Source organism: Thermobia domestica, unplaced genomic scaffold (genome assembly GCF_964235325.1).
Source record: "Thermobia domestica unplaced genomic scaffold, izTheDome1.hap1.1 HAP1_SCAFFOLD_138, whole genome shotgun sequence".
NCBI classification, from domain to species: Eukaryota; Metazoa; Arthropoda; class Insecta; order Zygentoma; family Lepismatidae; genus Thermobia; species Thermobia domestica.
In genome coordinates this window covers 234,577-257,477 of record NW_027655894.1, presented here as the reverse complement: position 1 = coordinate 257,477, position 22,901 = coordinate 234,577, and the positions used below count along the sequence as shown (strand labels likewise).

At 35.8% G+C, this 22,901-nt stretch overlaps 1 non-coding gene across 1 annotated transcript; it reads right to left on the bottom strand.

Annotated features, from left to right (window-relative positions):
* Positions 1–1,232: 1,232 nt before the first annotated feature.
* TRNAL-AAG (transfer RNA leucine (anticodon AAG)) lies at positions 1,233–1,314 on the bottom strand. Its single transcript has one exon. It is a non-coding gene; the product is annotated as a tRNA-Leu (tRNA).
* Positions 1,315–22,901: the final 21,587 nt, after the last annotated feature.

The following is a 22,901-nucleotide window of genomic DNA, read 5'->3' as shown; positions in this document are numbered from 1 at the left end:
GTAAATACAAGGAACTGATTAGTTTACGTTAACTGAGTAGTTAATGTATTAGATTTCTAAGCAGATGATCCGGACTCGAATCCTGGCAGGCGTGTACATTTTTTACATGCTTCGATTTTAATTTCAATCCATACTTGTGTAATAACCAAGATTTCCTGTGGGGAAGGAAAGAGTTGTTGGAATTGGAAGAATGACGTGGAATTGGAATAGGACCATGAATCAACACGAGGATTTAAGGATGTATTTTATTTCACTTGTTCCACAAATATTTGATATGTGTAGTTTAATGCAACCACTTTCTAACTCATGTATCATCAGTGTGTTCTCTTTCTTCTGATATGGAGCATGTAGTTATAATAGTTATAATGTTTTAAGAGTTATAATGTATTGTAGGCCCCTATTGTATTTATGAATATAAAATATTTGGCATAATTTGAATGCAATTTGTCTTAAAATTCTCATATATATATATATATATCTCTTTCAATAATTTCCGAAGCTATTCGTGGATTTCATTTCGAGAGGATTTCGTTTTCTAAGAGTATTGTTTTTCTCATAATGTAATCCAATATTTTGAACGTCTTTCTCGTATTTCGGGGAAGGAGGGACATATCTTCCAACATCTTCGTCCTTATGCATTTGTATGATTATGATTGACTTTTAAGTAATATGAGTTACGATAAACCATTAATTGTCTTCTATGAAATTAAACCAACAAAAGCCATAGTGTGGAGTTAAAAATAACTTATGCATGTGAAATGCAGCATGTCTACCTGCTCCTACAGTATTTGAGAGCTAAGAAAGCTATTTATTAGTGACAGGCATCAATGGTTTTCCAGATGTATTACTCGTAAATCCATGAGTATTTATACAAGGAGTGTCATTTCAAATTCTGCCAGATAGGGGGAAGGGCAAGATTGTAAACTTACATTATCGTTTCACGTTTTTTATTTGCATTTGATAATACAAGTTATTAAATAGCATATGATTCTCAAACCAAAGGAGCTAACTTCCAATCTATTTTTCGTCAGGCGTAACTCTTACATTTCAAGATTTAAAATAAAATTATTTTCTTTATTTATTTTGAGGATTATGAGGGAATGCCGATACTGTAATTTTATATTTCAGAGTTGAAATCATATATGAAAAGAAGCAAATTTTAAAATCTAATTAGCAGCTTTCTTTGTTACCTCTAATCCTTAGGAAAATATTAATAGAAGATAATAAAAACTTGGCAGCGGTGGGATTCGAACCCACGCCTCCGAAGAGACTGGTGCCTTAAACCAGCGCCTTAGACCGCTCGGCCACGCTACCACGATGTACAAGAACGCAGACAATTCAGTTACATACTTAATTGGCGTTACAAGAATTCACATATCATTAATCTACTTTCCTTTCCGCTTGCTTATTCCTTCTGTCACTTTTGATAAACACTCAACTGGGTGAAACATTAGTTTGTAACTTTCTAAGTACATTCACGTTAGATATGCTATAATTCAAGGACATCACCAACTGATTGATACACAATGCTAGCAGGCTTGTAGCTTAGTAGCTATTAACTGATTGGGGGGGGGGGGAGATGAGCTCCCCTGTGACCTTTTTCAGCCTGCTAGAAGAAAACCTACTTGTGAAAGACATCGGAAAACCGATTCCGTCTCTCAATATAACGCAAGTAATTATAAGTCAGAAACGAACATTTACAAGGAAGTTTAATCTCAACTTGTACGAACACCATAAGTGATTATGTGAATGTGAAATTAAAAATGCTTTGTTTTGTTTTCCCTGTTTGTTGTTCGGGGCGGGGGAAGATGCATGGACTGAAGAAAGGTGCAGATATCCAGCATCTGCACGACAAAATATATTTTTAAAAAAGCATGAAAATTCGTCAGGTCATATAAGACACGTTCTAATCTCACTGTGTTGGGAAATGTGAATATTGCTGCTCAACTAGTTGCTGGTTATAGGTGGTCCATTGAGAATCACAATTAAAATGTGACGCAAAACAGGTACGTGTTCAATATAATCATCAATTGCATTTGGTTTCGTGGCAATTTCGAATTGGCTTTAAGAGGACATGATTTAAAAAAAATGACTCTTCTTCAAATCGAGCAGTATTTCGTAGATTAATTAATTTCAGTGCAGAACTTGACAGCGCTCTCAAGAGTCATTTAGAAAGCGCAACAATTTTCAAGAGTGCGTCAATAATCATACAAAATGAGCTTCTCCATTGCATGCTTGAAGCATGCCATAAAGAAATCGCTATTATTATTTATACCAACTATTATTATTATTATTTATATTATTTTAATAATAATAATAATAATAATAATAATAATAATAATGAAAAAGGAGAAGTTATCAATTGTGCACTAGGGTCCGCGGTGGCTCAGTGGTAGAGCGTTCATCTCTGGTGCTTAGGATACCGGGTTCAATCCCAGCCCCCGCCAAGTGAACCTTGTGGTGGACAAGCACCGTGTGCGTGGGTTTCCTCGTTTCCTCCCACCTTCTTCATTCCACCATTTCATTCATTACTCATCATCACCGTCTCCTTTAGCCTCACCGGCATAACCATGAGACGTAAAACTCAAAGATTTCATTTCACTTCTATTGTGCACCACCTAAAATTCAAAGCACGAGCCGCCACTGATAAATACATGTCTTTGAAGTTGTCCTGCCCACCTGATACGTTTATCTTTTTAATATCTACATCATTAGTTTACCGTTAGTTCCGCAAAAATACACTTTATATTGAAAAAATAAATGGGCACGCCAACTTCAGTGTTTCCTATCTACAAAAAATAAAATTCTCCACCTCAGACCGTTAGTTTACGTTAGTTTTGCTAAAACTATCTTTATTTTCGCAAAAAATATACACTTTATTCGAGAAATAAAATTTGTCCACAAAGCATGAGGTTACCCAGCCCATAAACAATTTTCGCAGTGTTCCATCTTATATCGTTATTTTACGTTAATTTCGCTAAAACTACCGTTAGTTTCGCAAAATATACATTTTTGCTTAAAGAATAAAGTTTAAAGCATAAAATTAGCCCAAATATAAACAATGTTCGTAATTTCTGTCCTGGTATAATTAGTTTATTGTTAGTATACTTTTCAGACAAGCTGATAGTACTAAATCCTAACTTACGTATGACCGATATTACTCTTATTTTTCTACGACACACTGTGCCATATTTGTTATTGTGTTAGGTTGATTGATGAGGAAATTTATTGAAATTTAATGTCCCTTACCAACACTATTTTGTATGTAAGAGGGGACACTAAAGCAGTGTTTGTAACTTTCCATAAGAAAATTTCTCTTAATTGACAAACATTTCCCCTTTTCATTTCAAATTTTCCCTCCAGATTTTGCCACACGGTACGTTGCAGCTTCCTTGTATCTCAAAAACAAAACAGAAGTTTACAGAAGAACAAAAAAGTTTTAAAAAGTTGGAGATTAGTTGAAAGTCAGCAATTTTTCTGACGGAGTAGTCAATTTCAATAACAATTTCACTTCTCCATCAGAAAAGTTGCTGACATTTAAATAATCTCCAACATTTTCAAACGTTTTTGTTTCTCTTGTAAAGTTTTCTTTTTATTTATTTATTTAGAGGTAGTTACAAAGTACCGTCGATTTTACTATTCATTTCCTTTTTGCTTCTCTCTCTCTCTTTTCTTTACCTTTTCCTTCACTTTTTTGTTCTTTACAAAAAAATACACAAAAATACACCCTGTCAACAGTGGGACCACACACATACGCACACAAATTATTGTTAATTGTATTGGTTTATTTCTCGGAAATACGGAAATAAATTAGAGAATAAAGAGGGCCCCTTAGCAAGAAAGCTCGCCCCCTTGAGTGATGCACCAACCTATATCTACGTGCACCTCCTACATGCAGTTAGAGATCTAAAGCAGCATGTCGTCTGTGGTGTCGCGCCGCGGTTTTTATCGTGAGACATTTACCGGGCAGTGTGTGTTAGAGAAAGAAAGAAGAGTAAAATAGAAGATAGGAAAGCGCGTGAAGATTTTTCACCTCACCATTGGCTTGGGTAGTAGGAGGGAAAAACCTGGGAAACACATGGAGTCCAGGAAAACCCCCTTTATCGGTCATGCACATGCTCAAGTTATTTACATGGTAAACCACACTAAGAAGGGGTGGAAAAACCCATGTAAAATTATTATTTTACTGTCTGTATTTAATCTAACTTAAAAGCTGGGTGTGATTTAATCTAATTTGTTAATTGTCTGTAGTTTGGTGGTCAAGTTTGGTTAGTGGGTCTTTGTGTTATTTTTTAAGCATGCAACTTGGTCCTTGGCCTCGCCTGGTCGTCATCGGTTTTCGGTGGTCGCAACTTATCAATGTCCCTCTCTTCCCTCTGTCGGTTTGGACTTGGCGCTGCTTCCCCCGTTCTGTCTGCTTCTAGTGGCTATCTGAGGTTTGGTAACATACAGTTCGCCGGTTGTTGTTGAAATGGTGTTTATTGTCAAGTGGAAGATCTTTTTTGTTGCTGTAGCTATTGCATTGGTGATTCTGGGTCTGTCCGCTGGTGGTGTCGTCATCGTTAATATTGAAGTAACCCACGTTACTATTTGTTGCGTCGCTCTGTTAATTGCTTCGTCTAGTGCTTCAGATGTTATGTAGCTGTGGGTTTCGTCTTGTTTTTGTAGGACATCGTTCTCTACTTGAATTGTGGTTTTCGTCTGTCCCTGATAAGGGCCTGTTTTCGTAAAGTTTTCCTCTGTAATGAGTTTTGGCTTCGTGATTTGGGTTGAAGCCTTCGGTCTCATGGGACATTCGCTACTTCCTGTTTTGTGGCCAGTTATTTTGCATGTGGCACAGAAGTTCCTGTTTACTGCCATGTTACATGGGTTTTTGTGCGCTTGGCCACACCTGTGGCACACTCTGTCGCTGGTGCATTGAAACTTCCGGTGCCCATATGCATAACAATTCCAACAGGGTGATGGTCGAGGTTGGCTTCTTGATTGTTCTACTCTGTAAGTCTTTGATTCTGTCTGTAGGCCTTGTATAATGAGCTTGTTGACGGCTTCTGGGTTTGTTGTGAACATTCTCACTAGTGGAGTTGGGCCATCTTTTGATTGAATCCTGTTTAGGCTGTTAAACTGTGTTTTGCTTCTGGAGTTCTTCTTGCAGGCTTTTCAGATTCTTAGTTGTGGGAAAGCCTTTAATTACACACGTGAACATGTGTATTTTCTTCTTCCTCTGGTTAGATTTTGGTATTTGGTTCTTCCCTCTTTCTTGGCTGGCTTCTGGTAGGCTGCTAGTTTTGGGCTGCTGATTGGTAGTTAAAGTTTTGTTCTGGTCCTGAGAAGGGGCTGATATTTTGGTTTGTCCTTGTGTCACGTTTCCCACCTTGGTTGGTTTGGTTTTCACCTGTATGTTACCGGTTTCCACCTGTGTGTGTTTGGTTTTCTCTTCTGAGACAGTGGTTCCTTCCTGTGTGAGATTTTTTGTCACGGCTTCTGTTGTCTTCTCTTCTTTGTTTTTCTTCTTTCTTCCTCTGCGTTGAACTACCTGGAACTAGTGATCTTCTTTATCAGATTTCTCACATGAGATTTCTGGTTGGGAAGGTGCTTGGTTGTCTATGTTAAGTTCATCTTGGGATAGCTCTGGAGCTGTGGGATGATGGTCCTCATAAGGCCCGGAACCCTCTTTGCTGCGGTGCTGGTTTGGTGTGATAGGCGTCAGCGACACCCCGTCATCTTGGCATCTGCTTCCTTTCTCACAGAAAATTGCACGGGAACCGAATTCAGCTGCCCAGAAAATCTTGAGAAAGATTTCTCTCGCTGCTGCTGACTTGAAGTATACTCCAATGTAGTCCTTCTCGTCAACTGCACTGAATTCCCTGGGATCCATCATCTCTTCTATAATGGCACACACGTCTTGTTCGGAAAATCTGCTGTTAACATTTTGGATGAACACCGGTAGCACTGACAGCGCCAGCAGTGCATCGGCGTCTGGCATTGTGCTCCCGTTCTGCTACTGCAACTCCTTCGCTTCACCTCTGCTGTCTTCTTCATCGGCATAGGTTTTCCTTCTTGTTCCGTGTTGCTTTCTCTTGTTGTGCTTGTCAGCTGCTCCCACCTCTTCTGCAACCTTCCTGGCAGGCGTCTTCTGTGCCCGTGGCATGGCTCTAAACAGGGCCGGAAATTGAGCTTGCAAATGTGGTAGCTGGGAATGGTCCTGACAAGGGCCAGATGTTCAAAGGACAGGTGACTTCAACTGCGTGTGTATGCTTCGCTAATGCTATCCCAAAGAGATAGTATTGCGTTCCCGTCAGCCGACTGTCGCCAAGGGCTGTACAACCTATATGGCCAGTGCGAATCTTGGTCCACAATAGGGGGTCAAGCCGACGGAAAACAATGCCTATTTCCTCAGGAAGCGGTGTGTGTAAGTGTGTTGTTTCAGTTTTAACTTTATTGAACACACAACTCTTCTCTAGTTTTCTCTTTAAATAAAGAGTAAGTTCTTCTTTGCTGCTGACCACACCTTCGTTAACACCGCAAGGTTTCCCGGTGTGTCACGGCGTCTTCAACTGCGAAACTCAGCATCTTCAATTCTTCTTAACGCAGAACTCTTCTCTGTTAGTCGTCTCTCAGATGTGTCTCGATCAGATCTTCCCATCAGATCGATGCTTATTTCTCAAGAACAAAGAAAAAATTTAAGCATTTATATTGCTCAATTAGTCTGCGCGAAATGTTCACTGTACTTTCGTTTTATCGAAAAGTTCCCTTTATCTCATTTTGCTAAATTTACCTATGAAATTTCGCTAGATTAGGGAAATTTCCCTCAAACTACGAAGACTGCACTAAAGTGCAATACGAAGTAGTACTGGAGTTACGCATTTTCCTCCATCGAAAATCAGATTATACACAGTAATTGTAGTAGAAACAACATAAATATTTTTTTCATTCATTTTCATAGAAGTTATTATTTTGTCATATCAAAATGTATAACAAGAAACTAATGAATTATTTTATTTGGTAAGAAAACATTGAGGAATGATTTTATGTTATGATTCATAGGATAATAGAAGATTAAAAATGAAATGAAATCTTTGAGTTTTACGTCCCACGATTATGTCGGTTAGGCTAAAGGAGACGGTGATGATGAGCGATGAGTGAAATGGTGGAATGAAGAAAGTGGGAAGAAACGGGAGAAGCCCGAGAAAACCAACGCACACGGTGTTTGTCCATCACAAGGTTCACTTGGCGGGGCTGGGATCGAACCCGGGACCCCAAGCACGAGAGGTGAACGCTCTACCACTGAGCCACCAGGGCCCATAATAAATAATTATTTAGAGTTTATCGTCCCTTGTGGGTGGTTATTTAAAGTTTATCGTCTCCATCTTGGGCTCACAACTCAACGTGGGATCCAAACTACATGCGCTTCTGCCGAAAATTGAAATCTGATCTCTCGCAGTCCAGAGAATATTAGAATACCGAAATTATCGAATACCCTATTGTAAGGTATGAGAATTTACACTTACACTTTCTTGCGATATTGTTTCCTAATCAATTTTGAAAAGGAAGTAGTTGATAAAGGATTATACAAAGAAACGTTCTCAGTCTCCGGGTAGGTAAAGGAGCAAAACAAAGTAAGACCTATTTCAAGGTTGGAACAGGCGAACTCAGTTTAACAAAGTGTTCACCCAAACCGCTAGGTGTCCTTTTCCACACTAGGTTTTCTGTTTCAAAGTCAGACATGACTGAATTTGCGGTGTATGATCGGAAATTACATCTATTGCAATGTGTAGGCATATTTTTCTTTTTTTTTTCTTTTTTTCTTTTTTTTTTTTTTTTTTAGCAAAGTCATATTTTCCCTCACATCACAATAACTGATGTAAAATAGGTTAAATCTATGAAATTGAATGTATTTCTATGATCATGAATACAGTAATAATGAAGTAATAATACATTTGCAATAACAATTACGCAAATAATAAAATTTGATGAAGAAAATTAGTTTACTCAATTAATAAATATCATTTCACAGGGACTTATTGGTGCGTGTAGATATTCATGAAAGGATTTTAACTAGCTAGCAATTTTGTGTAAATACAAGGAACTGATTAGTTTACGTTAACTGAGTCGTTAATGTATTAGATTTCTAAGCAGATGATCCGGACTCGAATCCTGGCAGGCGTGTACAGTTTTTACATGCTTCGATTTTAATTTCAATCCATACTTGTGTAATAAGCAAGATTTCCTGTGGGGAAGGTAAGAGTTGTTGAAATTGGAAGAATGACGGAGAATTGGAATAGGACCACGAATCAACACGAGGATTTAAGGACGTATTTTATTTCACTTGTTCCACAAATATTTGATATGTGTAGTTTAATGCAACCACTTTCTAACTCATGTATCATCAGTGTGTTCTCTTTCTTCTGATATGGAGTATGTAGTTATAATGTTTTTAGTTATAATGTTTTTATAATGCACTCATTGGACAATATGCTCCAAACAATAGAGATGAATATTAAAGCGAATATATATATATTTTTTTCGTTTATCAATTGCATCATAAAAGTATGTTCAGCGTTCCACAAGTTTACCAACTGCTTGGAAAGTCACGTGTAAGTTGAGTTGCATCTGTTCAGGCATTTGTGAAAGCAACAAAAGTACTGGACTGAACTTAATGGAGTTATAGCAGTCAGGAGTTCGACTACTTTTTTTGCTAACTGTACAAATGTTCTCCTTGAACCACAGGCCGTAGATGAAATTTTACGAAATGCAAACCTCATGGGGACAGTGAAACCTGAAAAGTTTTTCATTGATCCACAGATTTCTGAAATCTGCACGGCGAAGAAAGTTTAAATTTTGTACAAATAGTTTTCATGAACCGTAAATGCAAATCGTAGAAGTGGGAAAGGAGATTTAAAATTTGTTCACATATTCTTAAGTGGTCGGTGTAGGAATTTAAAATTTTGTACAAATGTTCTTCATAAATCAATACTGAGAATTAGATGGAGTTTTAAGAAATATGGTCTCTAATGGAAGAAATAGGGACGAACCTTTCTTCATCTTTCGTCAGATCTCCGAAAATGCTAATTGAAATTTTGCACAAATGTGCAAATATCTAGGAATATTCTAGACTATAGACTATAGTTCGAAAACTTTACCTTCAAAGTTTTTGTTCATTTTTTTCATTCACTGAAAATTTTTTCGATCATTGTTTGAAAATTGCTCGACCATTATTTTAAATTTATGTTTTAATGTTAACTCGAAAATTTTAGAGTTGATTTTGAGTTTAACGTCCCGTTCAGCAGCAAGGCTATATGAGACGTGGACCTACTGATTAACGTGGAGTCCGAACCACATGAGCTCCCGCCGGGAATCGAACCCGGGCCTCCCACGCCAAAGGCGCGTACGCTAACCGCTTAGCCACGGAGGAGCTCTCGAAAATTTTAGAATTATATTTAACACATCAAATTCATAATGATTTTAGTCCAAAGCTCTACTAAAAATTTTGGGATCCAAATTTGCTAAATATGATTTTGTAGCTACTATAATTGATTGAATTCTTTTAGAAGCTGTTATTAATTTCAAACATTTTAGAGCTTTTTCAGGTCTTCAAAAGTAAAACTTTTAAATTTAGAATTTGCACCCAGATAGGTAATTATTGAAACTGATTCATATACAACAATATCAATTACACACTTTGCATCTTAAAAGCAATTCATAATCTAAGGACATTGGTGGAAAGTTATCTTTGGTGTAATCCGATGGTCTGATCACTGACATTGTTGTTAAATGTTGAACGTTTCTACTGACTAAATTTTTAGTTTGAAAAATTTTGTTCAAAAACTTTTGCACTCACTGTAGAATTTTTAGTTAGAAAAAAATTGAGTTTTGATTTTTTTAAATTTGTTTGAACATTTATATTTGATTTTTTGTAGACTGAATACTTTTAATTTAAAGTCTTTGTTTCAATTTTTTAGTTTGAATTTTTAATTTGAAACTTTTTGTTTTGGAACTTTTAATTTATTTTTATTAGAAAATTTTTGGCACCCCTGATTTTCTTTCAGTTTCAAAAGTTTCGTTTAAAAATTTTTGGTTTGAAAATCTTTGCACTCATTGAATTTTTTAGTTTTAAATAAAACTCCCTGAAATTATTTTTAGTAGAGTCAATCAGTATACTTTCCCTCAAAATTTAAGAGGGGTGCATTCTCGTACCACTGTCTTACGAAAGAAAACGGATACATATGACCATTCATAAGAAATATAATAAAAAGTTTTGATAGAATAAACAATTTTGGCAATTTTAGGAAACGAGTACAAACTACCTCGTCATAGACCTTGAAGACAACATTCAAAATTTCCCGCCTACCATGTGAAAGAAACAAGCGTGGGTAAGAACATTGAAAATTCCTGCCTTATATCATGTGATAGAAGGACGCGGGGCTAATTCAAATTTTCTGACAAAATATCAAATGTTCATTGCGTATATTTTTCACAAGTTTTTACCAATGGAACGGTACAAGGTAAACCAATCAAATTTACAGATATATGTACTTGGGTCCTAGAGAACCACTAACAAATTTTAGTTTTCTTGACAATTCCCAAATTTAAGGAGTGGTCCTATATATTCCTCAAAAAATTAGAAAGGAAGCATCAAGACAAAATGATGAGATGAGGTCTATATGCATCCATATAATCATATAGTGCAAAAAAGATTAAAAAAAAAACATCGAAGAGAATATATTAAGTGAAAATTGTACCACGTGGTAATACCTATTGGTAATTTAAATTTGTAATTGCTTTTACCCATACAAAGAGACAAGCAGAACCAACCAATTTTACAGAAGTATATGTTCGAGTACCAGCTAACTACCAAGATTTATTTTTGAGCAATTAAAGGGGTAATGTCATATCATGATTAATATTTGCCTGTTTTGAGTTCTGTTACTCTCCGTTCCGTTAATTTTTGCTTCGCTCCGCTCCATTTTGCGTTCCATTAATTATTGGAAAGCCTCATAGGGAATAAACCTCTTTGTCTTGACATTGTGAAAAGTTATTTACAAGGCATTTATGTAGGCAAAGTGTTTCTTTATAAAATCGAACTTGCATTAACTGTTATTTTCAAACAAACAAAATATATATATATATATATATATATATATATATATATATATATATATATATATATATATATATATATATATATATATATATATATATATATATATCTTTGAAGTCTTATTTTTACCGTGAGAAGAACGGGAATTTTGCTAGTACACAGATAAAAGATTAACTCGGTTTGGTGGTGGGAACAGGTTATCGTCTGGGCAATCGATCCCCATTTCCATCACCGATGACTCTATGTTCCTATTGCAACATCCTTTTATTAACTTCCAACTGAAACCATATAACTCCTTAACTGTTGAGCATTGTGTTGATAAACATGTTTCTATGTAAGTTTCGTTAAGAACACTACAGTTCCGTTTAACCGAATCACGATTAACGAATCGCTGCTAAGAATTGTTTATCTAATCTTAAGCAAAGAGAAAGATTTTATTATTTTTTAAAAAAGTTAAACGTTATTTAGTCGTACGGCTTTACTTTATCAGTATCCAATTCTAGCATTTAGTTTTAGCCATCATCTGTCATTAACAACGTTTTTTCAAACTGAAAATGTATCAAATGTAGAGAACTTTATATAAAGAAACCTTTATTCTATAATAGTTTAACTGAATTTTCCTTTAACTGGCGTACCATCGGTTCCATCAAATTCGATGAAACGGGACTCTAACGTAATAATAATAAACAATGCACTATAAGTTTCCTTTAAGGCAGCCATGTGCAACAGCTGGCCCTCGGGCCGGTTGCGGAGCACTGAACTCTTTAATCCGGTCCGATTGATCCGTAATTGGAAATGTATTTCTTACGTAATTTCTTAACTTGAATTGATTTTTTCCCCTGGATAATTGACATACTTCTTAAAAATATCCTTCTCGTTGGAACATACAATTTGCCACCGAACACTGAGAGACTAATTAACATAAAGGATCAAGTTTTCGACTAAAATAGTAAGTAAATAGACTTCTCTGCATTTCTTTAGTAAGTAAATATTTTGTTTAGCGTTATATTTTCTGTTCCTGTAGTGTTATTGTACGATGAACCAGTTTCTCAACTGATTATGGCTTGTGAATATGTTGTACATGTGCATTGTCTCGTATGGCCCTCGACACCGATAAATCCCTTATGATTGGCGAACCTTCCGTTTCAACTTGCACATGATTGCTTTAAGGTTTAACAACTACACTTACTACCTCATGAAGAACTTATTTCGAAAGTGCGATAAAGTAATATGTAAACTTCTAACCACAATAAAATTACTTTCGTTTCATCCACCGGTCACTACGTGTCTACATTCTTCTAATCATAATCTTTTTATATTGGAATAACCAAGACTATACACTAATTTACATAATATATATATATGTGTTAATGGGTACATTTTCTTTTACTGCATAAAGATATTCTCGACAAGGCATTTTAAAATACCATTTTACGCCTTGTGATGAGAAATTATGTTTAAGCAGACTAAAATCTTAAGCGTAACTGAAGTGTTCAATTCTGGACTCAAATTCTTGAAGTTTGGCAAGCACTTCAGGTTTGCCCTCTCTGCACATTTAGTTAAATAAAACTTCTAACCACAAGTTGTACTAAAACCAAACACAATAATGTTTTCACGTAGCTGTTGCAATTGGCTGGAGTTTAACCAGTAAATGGCGATTCGGAAGCGGGGTACAAATTAACAAATCATTGTCTATATATATTGTAGGCGAAGATAACATCCTCCTTTTCTTTGAGACATTATTTTTGTGGAAAACAGAACACACCACTATTATTTTTGTTCTTCAGATCACTGCTGTTTGAAATTAAATTGAGTTATATTATTATTATTATTATTATTATTATTATTATTATTATTATTATTATTATTATTATTATTATTATTATTATTATTATTATTATTATTATTATTATTATATTCAGCAAACCAGCGATGGTCAAATTGCGGCTGTCGAGTATAATTTCACCCTATCCATGAATAAAAATCAAAGAACATATGTTCGTTTCTTTATTTCAACTTCGTGGATTACAGCAAGATTGTAATAGCTAGCTGTTGTATACGTGAATCAAGTTCTTTATTTTTTATTTTTTTATTTTATTTTTTTTTAATTGTTTTTGTTTAATGTTTCATGATATGCACCAAGGCAAAGGGAGATTGAATATTTTCTTTAACTTGTGGTTAACAAGACTATTTAGCAAGAAAAGTTACTTGGTATCGAACAGATTTTTATTTTTAATGTATTTATTTATTTAAATGCAGATTTCATAAAATTACTTTGAAATGTTCGTCGCTGATATCTTAACTGCTCTAGCCAGGAGCGGATCGCGGAGGGGCAATCGGGGCGATTCCCCTCCCCCCAAGAAAAGGAAATTCTCTTATTTTACATATAAATAAAACTCACCCCAGAGTTTGGAGCTCTTAAAAGTAGCTCTAAGTAGCAGTATTACAACCCCCCCCCCAGAAGTCCGTCCTGGATCCGCCCCTGGCTCTAGCCTACATGAAACAAGCAACAATATTTATACATTAGAAGAATGATACAGAAAATGAATGACATACTCATACAACGAACTGTCGTCTTATGGGGTAAAACGGAAAATAGTAAAAGAGCCTCTAAGAATAGTTCTTATTACTTTCCTGGTCTAAATTGATCATGAATGCCGTAAACCATTTCTTACCTAAGAATGTATTTTAATTGGCGAAAATGTAAACTGTAACCTGTGCTTTTTTTTACTTGGGATACAAAGTGCCGGCACTCATGATAAATAATGTTATTCTATGCGCTCTGATTGGCTGCTGAAGCAAGCGTCAAGTTGTAAACAAGTAGGGGAAACTAGCAAGTGCTTCCATCTAATGATCGCATTACCCTTTAAATCAGCGTTTCCCAACTGGTGTGCCGCGAGGAAATCGAAACAAAATTATTAATTCTATAGCAACCAAATTGCAAGACATAGGGAAAAAATGTATATTTTTGTATTTCACATTACTATGAATTTCTACCATGGAAAAAATTATTGTAATTGTAATATATTATTCTACATCTATTACTGTGTAGCAGACAGTATTTCGGTTCGTATACATTTCCACGGATAGCTGCTATGTTACGTTTCAATTGAGAATCATACTAACACTGAGAAATAGAAGCACTTGTACAGTACGCGTCAAGTAAACGTTCGTAGAACACTCATTCGCACGTGAATGACAGAACAACACTTTGTTCAACAGCTGTGTTTTGACTTCGGCGCATCGCAAGCTGTGTGATTGCAATAATATGCACCGGTTTTGGTTAAAACAGCAAAGTTAAAAGTACAAGACATTTGTTTGTTCGTTCGTTATTTAGTGATCTTCGTTCTTAATGAAAGGTTGGATACAGTTTTCGAAAAAGAAAGCGTATTTTTTAACAATCTGAGTCCTATATTTCAATGCAATTGTTTTCTATTTTAAAATTAGAATAAAAATTAAGCATAATGAATTAGCATAGGGGAAAACCAGTGATCAAGCTTTCATCTCTGTGAGAAGGAAATCAGTAATCACAGAAAAAAAAATACCATTTTATTTTATATTTGCAAATAGTAATATCTATGAGTGTGCCGCGAGAATTCAAGTTACACCCGTAGTGTGCCGCAAGTTGAAGAAGGTTGGGAAACGCTGCTTTAAATGCAAATAACACTCCCTTAATCTACTAGATTTTAAATCAACAATAAAGAAAACGTATAGAAAATCACAACTTAAAAATAGTTTCATAAAGAGGTACCGGTACTAGCTACATACATCTTCGTTCTCGCAGAAATAAAATATTGAGTGTACTGTGGGTACAGTTCTTAACATAAATCCACAAAATTTGTAATGGTACCTATACTATTGCTTTTTAGCAAATTGATTGAAATCCATAAATATATTATTATTATTATTATTATTATTATTATTATTATTATTATTATTATTATTATTAATAATAATAATAATAATAATAATAATAATAATAATAATAATAATAATAATAATAATAATAATAATAATAATAATAATTGACGTTGAGTAGAGTACAGCTGTTACTAAATGGCAAAATAAAAAAATCTGATTTTGAGCGCTCTTTAAAATTTATTTCTTTCCACTAATAGCGTTAATGCTGAATATAACGCATTCCACAAGCCCAGTAGCGAACACACACACGCACTTTAATGCATGCATCGTATAAAAGAACAATTGTTTACGCATTTATACTTATTAATTACAGTTAATACTGTACATTTTTGTACTATAGTACTATAGTATTTAATATAAATATACTAATATACTACTATTTAATATAAATATGCTATTACTACTATATAGTACTATAGCATATAATTAAGCAAATTATATTCTGGCATGCACTTCGAAGAAATAAATACTCTTCGAAAATCCCGTAGGAGTAAGTGCCCCATTACTCCTAACTGTAGGCGGCCGTATTTGCAGTTAACGTATTTGGAAGTAACTTCAAAGAAATTGCATGAAGGCATATTGTATTGCATTTTAAGATGCGGAGGGAAGCGGTCCTCACGTTTCTCTTCATTTCATTTAATTTTTTGTAGCCCCTCGATTATAATTTTTCGTTTTGCACAAGCCATAGGTATATTCAATTCTTTGTATGATTTTATTTAAAGAAAGAAATAAATCCTACAGTATAATGCAGGAACAGTAGATCATCAACGTTTTAATACCGTCATAAAACAAGTAAATGATGGATGTGTATTTAGCTATTGCTGTTCGCTTGACGGAACAACCAAAGGATAATTTACCGCCTGTGCGTATTATTGGGCGTGGTTTTCTTCCTGGAGAATATCATTTCCCTTGCTAATCGACAGCAAATAAAAAGAGCAATTGTGTATTGTCCGTAACACAAGAGAAAAAGGCGGAAGTATTTGTATGAACGATAGTTTATCATCGAGATCAACAACATTGACTGACACGTCATTTCAGTAATAATTATGTCATTGTCCAATAACAAACGCTTTTTGATTCAGACTTTCAATTCCTTTTTAATTTTGAAAGTAGTTAGTTGAGTATAGACATGTTTAGCAATAAATATGTGTTTCATTTACGCTTTACTGGAGTAAGACAGGTAACTATTAATTGTATTGCCAAATGGTCAAATCAACATCTGGTATCCTTTCACCAGATTCATTAGAATCACATTAGTGAGTCTTATAAGACTGTAATGTTTATGTCCGTTCCTCTCCACCCGGCCCGTCTATATACATCGTATGCCAAAATGGTGCCAACGGACACGGTTAACAATGAACTAAACTAATCTCTGCAGCAGGCACGTTGCGGTGGTAGATTTTTCAAGGCTGCCAATCGACAAATTCCACAAAGCATTTTGGGAGACACTTTCGCTGGGAACCTCAAAAGAGCCACTTTTATTTTGTTGAATGTTTCTCCATGGGCCCTATTTGTATTTGCCAAGCCACGATATCTTTATATATGGTCCCTGAAATGGTTAACATTTCCTAGTCACTGTTTCACTGTTTGGTTGGACGAAAATGGGCATAGAAAAGAGCTATGACGTATAGGGATGGGCACGAGCGAGTTTTCTTCGAAACTCGACTCGACTCGAGAACTCGGCTCAAAAAATTCCCTCCAACCCGACTCGAGTCGAGCCAAATCTTGTGTGTATTATTAAGTTCTCTCTTCAAGTATCCTACCTAGACAATATAATTATTATCACTGATACTACAACTACTACTACTATCATAACATCATTGTGTATAACAATGGAAGATAGGCGGTTTATATTTGAATACTAAAAATTAGTTGACAGCCGATCTCGATCGTCGAGAACTCTTCAGGTGGCAAGGACATCGTTCTCAACGTTCTGGGTTTGAGTTTCTGAGAAGCAAGTATTGGGGCTCGAGCCATAAATTATTAAAAGTTATAGGGTGCCGGCCAAACATGTTCAAAATTGCTCCCCGGTTTTCGGGTTGTCAACAGATCGAGCGGAGGCTCGGCTTACAGCTCATTCACCTTGAGCCGAACCAAGAAGTGAGTTGAGTCAACAACTCACCCAACCGAGTCTTCTCGAGCCGAACAGAACAAAGAAGCCGGTTCGAGCCATCGGTTCAATTAAGCCGGATCGATGCCTCGTCTCAACCGAGCCGGCTCGAGCTGTTCGCTCAATCGAACCGAGTCAAGTGAGTTGGGCTACCCGAGTTGGGCTTCTGCTTGGGCTAAAAAATTCGACCGTGCAAATTTCAGCCTTAATGCTAAAAATTACAGTATATGCTTATATTGGTGCTCATGACATGTGAGGCTATTTGTCGTCCAGTTATCGAGACGAGACGAGATGCGACTAGTGTCCCTTGTCGTGAACAACACTAAAAGAATTCCACATTACTGCTTATATTTCTCATGGCCTTCGCTTTCCAGTCTAATCAAGTAATGATTTCAAAACGAGTTAAAAAGAGCTGAACGAACGAGCTATTTATCAAACACGACTCGACTCGAAACTCGACCTTAAAAACAATGACTCGACTCGGAACTCGATTCGAGGAAGTTACCTTTCACTCGACTCGAAACTCGAGTCGAATTGAGTTTTAGCTCGACTCGTGCCCATCCCTAATGTACTCTTTCAATAGCGGTTCACGTTTGGCAATCTTTCACTAGTACTAGCACACCACTAGTACTGAAATAGTAAATTTATAACAACACTGGTTTCATGTTACTGGCGCAAAAACACAGACAATAGCAGCATTCCCGAATAGTTAGGTTATGAACAGATCAATCCTGTTTACACATCTACTGTAAATATGAGGGTGATTCAGAAAGTAGTGTCTCCAAGGTAATACTTCTATTAGTGTTTAACAGATAGTACCGACACAGGTATCAGTGGAAAACTTGCAATGTCAGTTACAAATGGTGCACAGAGAAAAATCCGTTATCCGGACAGCGGTATATTGTACAAATATACGGTATCCTCTTGCTTACTACAGAAATCAGTACGGAGCACACGTTATCCATATGCTACATAGGCACTGCCCTTCGATGTTACATGATGCGGTTGCAGGATGTCTGACATGTAACAGTTTTCCGTAGTTCACATGCATATACTTATGTTACATTCCTCAGCTGTATGTTATATACGTATATTTGTATGTGAGATGCTGACCGTCTATATTGTTTCATACGGAAAGTACGTATTGATGGAACACTTATACAGAAAGTATTATAAAACATGCGTTTTCAGTTATACGTCTGCTGTACGTTAAGTCCAAAAACTACAGGAATTATGCATGTAACCTATCTTTTTAAGTATGTCACCTACAATTTTTTTTCTCAGTGTGGCATCATATTTCAACATAGTCCCCGTTACGGACAACACACTTGCGCCAAAGCGAAACAAAGTTTCTCATGCCATTGGCGAAGAACTGTGGTAGCGGCTGCCGAACTACTGCTTCCACCTCCACGTCACAACTGTAGTGTTGGCTCTTAAGATGATGCTTAAGCAGTGGCGGCAATTGGACGTTAAAAGTGGGGAGGCAAGACATGATCTGAATATTTGTGTATCAATCTTAGTTTCCCTGGTTGTTTCTAACACTTTGTTTGCCGAAAGGTTGTATAACTAACAGGATACTATATTTTTCAGTTAAAATACTGTATATCGTATTTTATATTTTATTAAGTAAATTGACAAGAGCAGCGCAAGTAGGTACTAGCTCTTTGTACTCTTAAACAACGAAGGTGTAAGAAGAAAGTTGATTCCTTGCTCATGAACATCTTAAAATTATGTCTGGAAAATTGTGTGATCAGATTATTTAAAAACAAATTTTCAAAAGAAATGAATAGAAAAGATAATATTAATCATAGTAATGAATAATGAGGCTTGATTTGTAGAAGTTACATTGAAACTGGGGATTAATGAACAACTTAATTTTTAATTCCACACATACTATTAAATGTATGTTATTACTCTTAGAAAATGAAAGACAGTGAATACTACAAACATATGCTACATTTAAAGAAATATTTACTTTTGCAGCTTCCCGAATCATGTTCGTTGCCATTAGGTGTAGTTTTCACTTTTTTGGACCACATCAAAACACAATACTTAGAATCACTTCACACTCCAGTTATACAAAATAATCCTAAAACCTAGAATTATGTTGAATTCACTAAATTTAATTGTATATACACTCTTACACCCCTAAACACACCACTTCACTCGTATATTACATTGCAAAACAATGGAAAAGATAGAAGTTGTTTCACATTACTCCCTTTTTAACCAATACTCCTTACTATTAGAAAGAAGATAAGACATTTTAGGAACTGTCCATTTTTGTGCAATTAAAAAATAACTTGTGAAAGACAACTTTTTTTGTACGAAATGTTCTCTCAATTAGTTTCAAAGCGGCTGATTAATATATCAAGCCCTTGTAAGGAGAAGTAAAAGTTTGTTAGAATTGTTGTGCTCCAATAGGTTAATTTTGGGGTTATTTTCGGTGGCAATTAAAACCCAATTCCTGTAGTTTTCTTAATTCCACTTAACCAATACGTACTCACGCAACGGCAAATATTATATGGCATCATTTTCCATATGAATCAGTAATACATACAAAAATTTTACATTTCCAAATGAAACTATATACCTTAATGGGCTACTTAAAAAAAGTGGAGGGGCAACTGCCCCCTTTGCCCCCCTAATCGCCGCCCATGTGCTTAAGTTTGGGGAAAAGTCAAAAGTCGCAGGGAGCAAGATCTGGGCTATAAGCAGGATGAGGAAGAGTGTCAACAACACTTTGAAAGCAGATGGGAAAGTTTGCATATTTTGGTGGAGAAGAGGAGGTGTTTTTGTACTCCGTCGACTGAAGCTTGGTTTCCGGGTTGTAATGGCGTATTCACGAATCGTCACCGGCGATAAATGTTCCCGGGTGCACAGCCTTCCACAGTCAGAAATCCAATGTCAGTCCTCTGTTTCAAACGAACGTCAACACTGGACGCCATGAATTACTCCATTACTCTGGAATGAAAAGAGAAAGGAAGGTGAAACAAGTGACATTCTATAGCTTAAACATCAATGCGTTAACGATATTCAGTTCAGAATGTTTGCAGATTATTGGTCAGTAGGGGAGGCTTGGAGACATTATTTTCTGAATCACCCTTGTATATACAGATTTCCCAAAGCATAAACCACAACTCTTTAAATAAATATCTTAGACCTCTCCAGGCTCTAAACACAAACTTAAGATCAATAAACAGCCTTAATACTTCTAATATTAAACATTTTACGTTCAGCAACTGGAATAATTTCTACCCACAAATACAATCTTCAAACAACTACTGTAATCTTCTATTCTAAACTGGTTTCAGAACGTGTTCGGTTGTTGTAGTTCTTGAACATGTGTTTCTTAATAAAATAAACTGACTTATTCTTCGCAGATAATACAGTTCAGTTCAGGGTTAACTGGTTATATGATATCTAAACTAGAAAAATTAACCAAATATGAAAATGTATTGAATTCTCAAGGTAAAATAATTCCTTCCAACTTTCCTTGCTACTGATAAAAAATCGTTTCCAATTTTTCGAGTATGTTTCTTTTTCATTACTGTTTTCCCATCTACGACTCATTTCAATAGTGATATTGCGCTCCAGTCGCTCAGTGGTAGAGCGTTGATCACTGGTGCCTGAGGTCCTTCGTTCAGTCCCAGCTCGCGCCAAGGGAACTTCGTAGTGGACAAACACCATGTGCGTTGGTTTTCTCGGGGTTCTTCCGTTTCCTCCCACTTCATTCATTTCTCATCATCGAAGTGATCTTTAACCTAGTCGGAATAGCCATGCAAAGTAAAACTTAAAGATGTCATTTCATTTTCGAATAGTGATGATTTCAGGGGTGGCCCGGGGCGGAATTACTCTATGTGGATTTTGTAGTACTACTTTCCCCCCCACTGTATTGAAATTTCCTTCCCCACTTCGAAGATAATCTAAAATCATCACTGGATTCGGAATACCTAAAGTTGTTGAAACCTTTTTAAAATTATGGATTTTTAAAGTATTTTAGATTTCTACTTAGGAAGCTACTACACCTCTGTTAATTACGTCAGACTCATAATTCGTACATTATCATCTTGGGAATAAATCGGGCTTTTAAATGATACACACGTCTCTCTAATGCAAACTTTGGAAGAAATTTGGACAAAAAATGAAAATTAGTAACTTTTTTGGTCACCCCTAGCGGAGCCTACGATGCAGGTACCTCTACGGATAGTACTTCATAAAATAACATACGCTCTTGCCTCGAGTAGTTTTTGAAACTATTGGGATACGATTAATAGAAATAAAGATAAAAATGTTTTCGAAGCAGAATTGCAGTGATAATTGGTAGAAAAATTAAACAAAAATATTCTTTAGGAGTGTTCAATTCGTGCCCTCATTATTTAGACTCTTTATTTGAATGTCATTGTTTTAGTATAAACCAAATTTTCGAATGATATCACACAGCTACACACCTTACAAACATAAAATTTGAGAAAGTCTAGGAAATTTTCCGAAAAAATATGTTGATTAGCAGTCTGTGCGCCTTTGTTGGTGGCCTAAGGTGTAATGCCTGCATCAAATGAATCCCCAAAATATTATATGTCCTAGGTTACATTTTAGCTAGGTACCATTGAGGTTTGTTTAGTAGGTATGAAGAGAGACACATTTCTCGAAATATATTGCGCAATTTTGAAACATTAAAACAATACTTAAGAAGCTACTATTCGTACCCTAATCATTGTAAATTCATTGTTCGTGTGTCATTGTGTTTAGGATGATGCAGTCTTTCGAAATAATATTACACACATGTGTGATGAATTAAAAAGTCGGGAGAAAGTGGAAATGTTTCAAAAATTTTCTTTATATGTGATATTATGTTCATTTGAGCGTGTGTGTTGGAAATTCAGGGTCAGGTATCTTAACGAAAAGTTCCCCCCAAAATATTACATGTCCTAGGGTGAGTATTTCTCAAGTTCCATTAAAATTGTGAAGCGGCAGGCCCGTATCCGGGGGGTCTAGGAGGGTCGGCCCCAAATGTTTGCTGGGCCCCTTAAATTTTTGCTGCCCCCCTAAAGTGTTCATGGTAGGCTTGCAAATGAACTATAATATGGTGATAAAGTATAATATGGTTGGGTCGGGCACCCCTAACTTCAGCCCCCTATATTTTTGGGCTGGCAACCGGCTTGTTTAGTAGTATGGAGACATAGAATTATTGAGTTCATATTCCACTATGTTGAAAAATCCAAAACAATAACAACCTAAGGAAACTTAGGAATCTCCTTCCGTACCTTAATTAACTTTTCATAAATAGACAAACATTATCTTTAAAATGATGAAAGCTCTCGAATGATACCATACATACGCGTTATAATACTCTGCGGTGAAATTCGGCTTGATAAAAACTGTTAAAAAATAAAAATGAGTGCTCCTATGAAATCTCTGAAGTCAAGTAGCTACATTAATTCACCAAAGTATTAGGCCTCTAACACTGTTTCAGAGTTACATGTTTCATACTACAAAATCTGAGTTGATAATGTGATTCCACGAACACAATGAAGAACATTTATCAATGTTTAAAAATACGCAAATCAATATACAATACACCTACTCCCGTACAACCTTGCATAACCCGCAGCTTAGGTATGTTTAGGCATGTAAATGGGACTAGAATGACAACATTGTTCTGAGAACATAAATGGTGGGTCACTGATTTTAAAAATGTTAATGAGTATTTTCTCCATAATGGATCGTGTCATGTGCATATTAAAATTTACTAATAAAATATATTATAAA